Source organism: Electrona antarctica (genome assembly GCF_951216825.1).
Source record: "Electrona antarctica genome assembly, chromosome: 1".
Taxonomy (NCBI): Eukaryota; Metazoa; Chordata; class Actinopteri; order Myctophiformes; family Myctophidae; genus Electrona; species Electrona antarctica.
The window spans coordinates 40,266,519-40,275,509 of record NC_136806.1 but is presented as its reverse complement, the minus strand read 5'-3'; positions in this window follow the sequence as shown (position 1 = coordinate 40,275,509).

Sequence of the window (8,991 nt, the reverse complement as noted above, 5' to 3'; positions counted from 1 at the left end):
GTGTGTGTGTGTGTGTGTGTGTGTGTGTGTGTGTGTGTGTGTGTGTGTGTGTGTGTGTGTGTGTGTGACTGACTGACTGACTGACTGAATGAATGAATGAATGAATGAATGAATGAATGACTTAATGAATGAATGAAGAAAAAAACAGTCTGTCTGCTCCCAATAATAATAGTCATGAGTGTGAAATAAGGAAGGAATTGCAGTGAGCAGAATTATACTTTTCAAATACTTTAGAAATTAATCATCATTCATGATCATGCATATGCATCATAGCCTATCACCAGCTGTTTAATAATAACCTATTAAAGCACTTATTTTGTGACACACTATTTTGAAAGTAATTAGAAGAACGACCTCGAATCTGTTCGTTCGTGCTGTAAACGTATGGCTGTGATGAAGTGATGTTGTTGTTAGCGCGCACGCACGCACGCACTCAGGCCTACACACACACACACACGCACACGCAACACGCACCACCTCTACCCGGGATGACGGCAGGTCGCCATGGAAACTGCATGCGTTACGCTGCCTGCGAGTTGCCGGTGGAGAGAAAACAAGAGCGGAGAGAGAGAGAGAGAGAGAGAGAGAGAGGGAGAGGAAGAGTGGGGAGAGACAGACAGACTCCTCAGGAGAGACTCTTCATTTCCAGCACCGCGGACAGCGCCCGTGCGCGCATCTCAACCCCAATCACGCCGAATGACCCCGACTGACGCCATCCTTCACAGAGCAGAGCGCACGAGGAGCTTGAACCCTGCACTGAAGCAGCTTGGTGGATAGAGATAGCCTCTGATACCTTCAGACTGAACAGCTGTGTCAATCCAGGGGACAAAGTTTCTCCCCCTTCATTAAGGCAACAGGTGAGCCCGCTCAGCCCGGCACTATATTCTGCATGTCTATGCTGATCAGTAAAAAATAAAACGGACTGTCATGCCCATATAGACTTATATGGGAACAATGGGATGTATTGCGTGACATTTTAACCGGTTATCATTAGTTGACACAATGTTTACAGCCTCGTAGAGTCACAATTTGTGCTCCTTGGGGAATCATGCATTTGTGTGTAGAATTATAGGTTGCAATTGCAACTTTATTCGTGGTTTAAACGCGCATGGGCGAGCCTATATAGCCTATATGTTGCATAAATGCTTAGGTAACTTAAATGGTCCAAATTTCTGCTTCGGTCTACTATACGTGGCAGCTTTAAGACTATTGTTATGAGTCGAGTCGTAATACATTTAACTTGAGCATGCATGATTGTATATAGATTTACTTCTAGCGACTTTGAAACAACACTTAAGGAGGTGTATTTTTCAGTCTAGCTCAGTTTGGGTCTTTGTTGAGTTTCCGAAGGCTGGATGTTCTGCGCACAGTAGGGCGATGCGCCTCCTATAGAGATGACTCACTCCTCCGGCTCCAAGTTAGCAGAAGATGGGCGGGGGAGGGGTGCATGTGTGGAGGGGGGGAAAGACACAAACAATCTGCTGTTTTGATTGTCGCTAGCACCTTGTGTACTTTGTTTGTCGCATATGTGGCTTCCTGCTCGGTGTTTGGCACAACTCCAAGCCCACCTTGTTAATGTGGCTGTCACAGACAGGCAGGGTGCAGATTCAGATTGATGACTCAACTACAACAGTTTACAAGGTGTTGTTGCGGGTTGTGTGCGTGTGCGTGTGCGTGTGTGTGGTTCGTTTTAAGCCTTAGATAAACAACCACCTTCAATGTCTCCTTTGCACATGGACATGGAAGTCAAACTAATTCTTACATGTCAATATTGTGTGTGTTCCCTGTGAAAAGCTATAGGCTAAAATCTGAGCTTATACATTGTTGAGTGTGTCCATTAGCTGCTGGGTTTATAAGCACTGTAATACTGTCCATAACACCCACACTGTCTGTCCCATAGCTACGTCCCTCTGTGTGTGATGTAGCAGAAAACACTTCATTATGACTGATTAGTTACTCTCTGTGTGTGGCCATATCACAGCAATCAGCAGTATTCAGCTGTAGCACTCAGTGATAATTATTGATTAAACTATCATAATGGGTTGCTATTACGTGCAGCCAAACACTCAAACCACAAGCAGCCACTCAATGGGACGCACGCACGCACGCACGCACGCACGCACGTGCACACACACACACACACACACACACACACACACACACACACACACACACACACACACACACACACACACACACACACACGAGACAGAGGCTGTGTGTGTGTACAGAATGACTTGGTGAGGCAAATGATCGATTTATCCAAAAGGTTGGCTCTGTTTTGTGGAGACTGATGAATGGCTCTTGGATGTGGTGGAAGCAGCAGCGTCCATGTGCGTGTCTACAAACTGCATCCCCCCTCCCCCCCGCGCCCCGGGACACGGCATCCAACCAGACAAAATAATTGGATGATATCAAATCACTCATTGTTTCAATTTACGTTACAGCAGTCTTTTAATGTCAATTAAAGTCAGTCAGTCACAGTTCACTGCCCATCCTGCCTAGCCTCTATTCTCCCCACTGTAAAATCCTGAATGTTAATCTAACTCTGACAGTGTACTACACATGGAACCAAATGGACCATTTGGTTCCATTTGTACACTGTCAGAGTTACAAATGGATACATTTGAACTCTAACAGGATTTTAGTATAAAAAGCTTTCTGTTTTTGTCGTTGTTTAATGTATGCATGGATGTATATTGTTGTATTGTTTTGTCTACTGTATTTGCTGTTTTCGGTTGGACCCCCTAGAAAACGAGATGATACATCTCAAGGGGATATCCTTTCAATAAAGGTTCATACATAAATTCACAACACATGAGTGTACACGCACACACGCACACACACACACACACACACACACACACACACACACACACACACACACACACACACACACACACACACACACACATGCACACACACACACGCACACACACATGCATACACACATGCACACGCACACACACGCACACGACTACACGTGTGTCTTTAATTAGTGACGTTGGTGTGATTAATGCAGTGTGCTGCCGATGACTCATTCAACTTAACCCCTTCCCTGCCCTGGAACAGGGCAGGCGCACGGACACATGCACACACGCACATGCACACACGCGCACACACACACACACACACACACACACACACACACACACACACACACACACAGCTTCACATCTGGCTTTCAACGTTTCGTCTAGGATAAGTTAAGTATCTGTATACAGTCTGTACCCCTCTGTAAAGAACAATCCTGTGACGTGGTTCGGTCGTATCCTTCACTTCTGTCGAAACTCCTCCCCTTCCTGTTTTGTTGACGTGACCCGTGCATTCACGGCTAGTGGAAGGAAGACTGTTTGTTTGTGCAGAGCTGCTGATGAAGTCACAGCGCTCCTCGTGTCAGCCAGCCTGTCGTCGCATCCATTACATTAACATTGTGGAGAAGCTGTTAGCGAAGCTGTGACTCGCAGTACAGCACACAGCTGACTGGCAGGGAGGAGTGTGTGTGTGTGTGTGTGTGTGTGTGTGTGTGTGTGTGTGTGTAGTGTGTGAGTATTTATGTGTATAATTTGTGTATATGTGGTGTTGTGTGCGTACATCAGTGTACACGTTTTTACATGGTATACGTTTGCAAGTCTGTGAGAGTGAAAGAGTGGGAAGGAGAGACACACTAAACTCTCCGAGTGGCAAAATGGCCGACTACTCTAAAATAACTTCTCAGGGTTAAATTAACGCTATAGCCTGTGGAGAGAGTCATTAAACCTATACTTATCACGTTCCGAAGTTGCAATAACAACCGCACCTTTTCCCCCCCCGCATGCACGCAGCGAGGCAGCAGCCATGTCTACAGCGAGGCACAGCCAGCGCTTCCACAGCCTGAACGCCGAGCAGGTGGAGATCCTGGACGAGGTGCTGTCCGAGGTGGTTCCCATCCACGGGCGCGGGAACTTCCCCACGCTGGAGCTGCGTCCTCGGGACATCATCACGGCCGTGCGGGCCCGCCTGGAGACACAGGGCATCACCGTGAGGGACGTGCGTCTCAACGGCTCCACGGCCAGCCACGTCCTGGTCCGAGACAACGGCACCAGCTACAAAGACCTGGACATCATCTTCGGAGTGGAGCTGCCCCGGCAGGAGGACTTCCAGGTGAGATCCGGATCCCCAGACGTGTCACAGCGTAGGTCTCTGATTGATGGTGTAATATTATTATTATTATTAATAACCCATTTTGACCTGGAAAGGATTCTACAAAAAGCCCATGTCAGTCGTTCTCAAACATTTTCATGTCAAGGACCCCCAAGATTATATGTAATTGGCCGACGACCCCCATCTGAAAATATGTTGTTCCAGGGACACCTGGAATATATATTCAAATATTTGCGGCACATATTCACGATGTTTCAAAAATAGCAGACCTACAAGCTTGTAGCACGGCACTCGGTGCCCTGCTATGAGCTTGTAGATCTGCTATTCTTCAACAGCTAAAGCACAACATAATGCTTAAAACACCAAAAGGGGTTCCCACCCAAAATGGGTTAATAATAATAATAATAACTTATATAGCGCTTTTCCGAGTACCCAAAGGTGCTTTACATGGGGGGCAAGAGGAAGCTGCAACAAATAAAAACAACTTTAGGGGGAAAAAAACTCCACTAAAGGCTAAGGAATAAAATCATGAATGCATATTATGCATGACTCGTATTACATAATACATACTGCATGCTTACAGTTTTTCAATCTCTATATTTTCACAATTTATTTTTCTTTCTTTGTATTGGTGTGAAACTAGAGAGCAACCATGTAAATGTACTGTACTTGAATTCCAAATGTACAGTTACGTCACTAAAATGTATTGTGATCCTGATTCTCATCCTAGCGTGCTATTGATCACTCTATAATCACTGCCTTTTTGCACTCATTCTGTAATAGAACCATATGATCATAAAAGATTGGATCAATCTTGCATGCGTTTTTTATTGTTTTCATTTCCCTCTAAACAAAGTCACGAGAGACTCATATCGTCCGATAATCTAAGTAATAACACAGTCCATATTGCTATTATTTGTCATTGTTGTCAACACGTGGACCTGTGCTGTTTCCAGGTGATCAAGGAGTCAGTGCTGGGCTGCCTGCTGGACTGCTTGCCTGCTGGCGTGAACAGGGAGCGCATCAGCAGCTCCACCATGAAGGAGGCCTACGTCCAGAAGATGGTGAAGGTCTACAACGAGCACGACCGCTGGAGCCTCATCTCCCTCTCTAACAACAGTGGCAAAAACCTGGAGCTCAAGTTTGTGAGTGCTCTCCGACGGCAGTTCGAGTTCAGCGTCGACTCCTTCCAGATCATCCTGGACCGCTTGCTGGAGTCGTACCTGCAGCAGGAGGCACAGCAGCAGCTGGACTCTGTCCAGGATCAGGCTGTGAGCAGTCAGAGTAAAGACAGCCCCTCTCTGCCTGAACCCCCTAAAGACCCAGAGACTGAGACGCTGGAGTCCACGGGTACAGACTTACCTGGCAGTGAGAGGGCCGGGACCACTCAGGTCCAACACCATGATGAGATACAAGAGCAAGACAGAACACCGCCCCAGAGTACTGAACCCTCACAGCAGACTGCACAATCAAACTCATCAATCAAACAGGAGGAAAACAACAATGAGACAGATCACAAACAGAAGACGAAGCCCACAGAGCCACAGGAACTCTCCGATCCAGCGAAACAGTCAGAGCCGCAGGAACTCTCTGAGCAGACCTCGCTTGGTCATCTGTCAGAGAAGACTGCAGGTTCTGATGAAACAGAACCGCCAAATCACGCAGAGCGCTTGGAGCCAACAGGAAGCCCAGTGCAGGTCGAACATTTAGAGCAAACACAGCTTGTTAATGATGAAAACAAAGAGCCACACCAATCACAACACGTAGATGAAAAAAAATCCTTGATCCATGTTGAACTGCCCATCCAGGCAGAACCACCCATTGAACAGGAAGAACAACTGGAGTGCTCGAAACAGGTGGAAAACTCCAATCCAAGCCAGGCTGAACCTGGGTTGGAGACAGTAGTGCAGGTGAACGCTAGCGAAATAGGCTCAGGCAAAGCGGATTTCCCAGAATTCATTAGCGAGGACCAAAGGAGCGACGATGAGGACCAAACACATAGCCTGTCAATCTCCTCTGCACTCACACAGATTGATAAACATCAACATTTAGTGAATGAGACAAACATAGAAACAGCCTCAGGGCAGCGGACAGAAGTGATGAGTGAAAATGACGCAGAACATGTTTCAGAGACAGAAGCAAATGACAGCGATGAGAAACTGGCCACAGATGATAGCAGCTCCACCACGTCCTTATGTATCTCTCCCATCACACTGTGCGAACTGGAGGCACAGAGCTCACCGCAGTCAGTCGACACAGAGCACATGCCTAACACCCTGGAGACAGTGACATGCCTAGAAACACAGCATATGACACCCACACGGTCCAGTCTATCTTCAGATAAAAAAGCATCCTCTCTCATGACTGCCAAAGTTGCCAATAGACTTTCTCAGATGGTTGTTCTTAAACATTCCTCTCCCAAACCACCCAGGAGGATGTGTAGAAAGTCCCCTGTGAATCCTCTGAATGCCAATCCAGCCTCTGAGTCTGACCCTGTGGTTGCGGCTACTAGTCCAGATTCAACACCAAAACCTAGTCCTGAGCTGGAGATGACCTCTAATCCAGAGGCGAGCATCATGTCTACTGCTAGCACAACTTCCACTGCAGACTCCTCTTCTAGCACTATGTCAGTTTGCACCACCAAAATAAACCCCAGTCCTTTACCTGGCTCAAACCAGACCCTAAACCTAAACCCTACCTCAGCCCCTGATCTGAGCCCTGATCCCAGCCCTGTCGCTTCCACAGAGCCCAGCCCTGTATCAACACAGGACCCACCAGCCTCTCAGCTAAGCACAGATGTGTTATCAGAGGCTGACCCCACTCAGGGCCTGACAGAGATTGTACCTACACAACTGGCTTGCAATGAAGAATGTCATTTTGAGTCTTCCCCTGCTGGTGAACCCGCCACTCAGCTGGAACTATTAGAGCCTCCTGGCTCACCGGCTACACCAGCACCGCACGGCGACATGTGTCACACAGACGACCATGATCCCTCCGAGGGAGAGCTCAGCGATGAGGAGGAGGAGATCAGAGGCCAGAGTCTGATGGTGGCGCCACCCTCCGCGCAGCAGGAGAGTCACAGGTCCACTCCACCTTTCCGCTGCGTGACTCCACCAATCTCCAGCCTCTCTCCTCACCGTCCCTGCTTCACCCCATCCTCCCCGAGCCTCAGCCCTCCGCAGTGTCTGACTCCCCCGTCTCGCTGCCTCTCCCCTCCCACACTGAGTGTCAGCCCCCCAACCAGTTTCAGCTCTCCTCTCCTCAGTTTCAGCCCCACGTCGTCCTGCCTCAGCTCCCCTCCCTATCTGACCCCCATGCTGAGCCTCAGCCCTCCTCCCTCCTGTCTGAGCCCTCCTCTCCTCTGCCTCACCCCCCCGCCTGTGGGGACGGAGGACCTCGTACCTCAGGTATCTTCTGACCTGGAGCCCTTGATGCAGAACGCTGAGAGCGAGGGACAGACTGTGCCGTCTTTCTCTCTGTCTGTGGCCTCTCTCTGTCCGTCGCAGGCAGACACAGAGGAACAAGACATTATCTCCTTGTCGTCTCGGGTCTCTGAGACTGTCTCATTTCCTCCCACAGCTTCGAGCCTCACTGTGGGTGCTCCACCTCGCTCTCAGCCATTAGAGACAAATGACTCAGCCCCTAACGTGGCCCCTGTGGTGCCCATTTCCGTGCCTGAGAACAAGGAGGCTGCTGCGGTCTCCGCGGACATGCACGAACAGAAGAATCCTTCCCGGGGTTACCGCTCGGTCCTGGCAGTTGAGGTCCTGGCGGAGAGCATGTTCGGCGACTTTGAAGCGGCGATGGACCACCTGCGCTACCGGCTGATCGCCACCAGGAATCCCGAGGAGATCCGAGGCGGCGGTCTGCTGAAGTACAGCAACCTGCTGGTGAGGGACTACCGGCCCGCCAGCGAGACGCAGATCAAGACGTTGGAGCGCTACATGTGCTCGCGCTTCTTCATCGACTTCCCCGACGTGCAGGAGCAGCAGAGGAAGATCCTGTCCTACCTGAAGAACCACTTCATCGGAGAGGAGCGGAGCAAGTACCAGTACCTGATGACGCTGCGCCGCGTGGTGGATGACAGCACCGTGTGCCTGATGGGACACGAGCGGCGCCAGACGCTCAACATGATCACCGTCCTGGCGCTGAAGGTGCTGGGCGAGCAGAACATCATCCCCAACACGGACCACGTCACCTGCTTCTACCAGCCTGCCCCGTACCTGGCCGAGCACACTGTCCCCTATCTCGCCGAACCCAGCTACTGCAGCTACTACGTACCCCAGGGCGGATCCACACTGCTTTACCAGCCTTACCCCTTACACCTGCACACGCAGACTGGGCTGGTCTGAAACACAAGGACACAATTACGCACGCACGCACGCACACACACACACACACACACACACACACACACACACACACACACACACACACACACACACACACACACACACACACACACACACACACACACACACACACACACACACACACACACACACACACACACACACACACACACGCGCGCGCATACATATCCATAAAAACGCAACAAACACGGGGAAGGTGGTGCTTGTCATTGAGAAAGAACTGGTGAAATGGAAGCCTAATCCGTGGATAAACTGACGCCTCGTGTGGGAGGAAAGTAATGGGTTTTACTATCCACTCTCCAGCTACTCTGTGGGGGTTCTGACAAGATTATATGTAATTATCTTGGCTTTGTGGGGAAATAATCATTTTCCTCATATTGTTCAAATTGCAGGAAATGCTACATGCATTGTATGAGTCATCGCCCTCTGGTCTCCCTGGGATACCAGCTGTGGTGTTGACATTCAAGCAAAAACA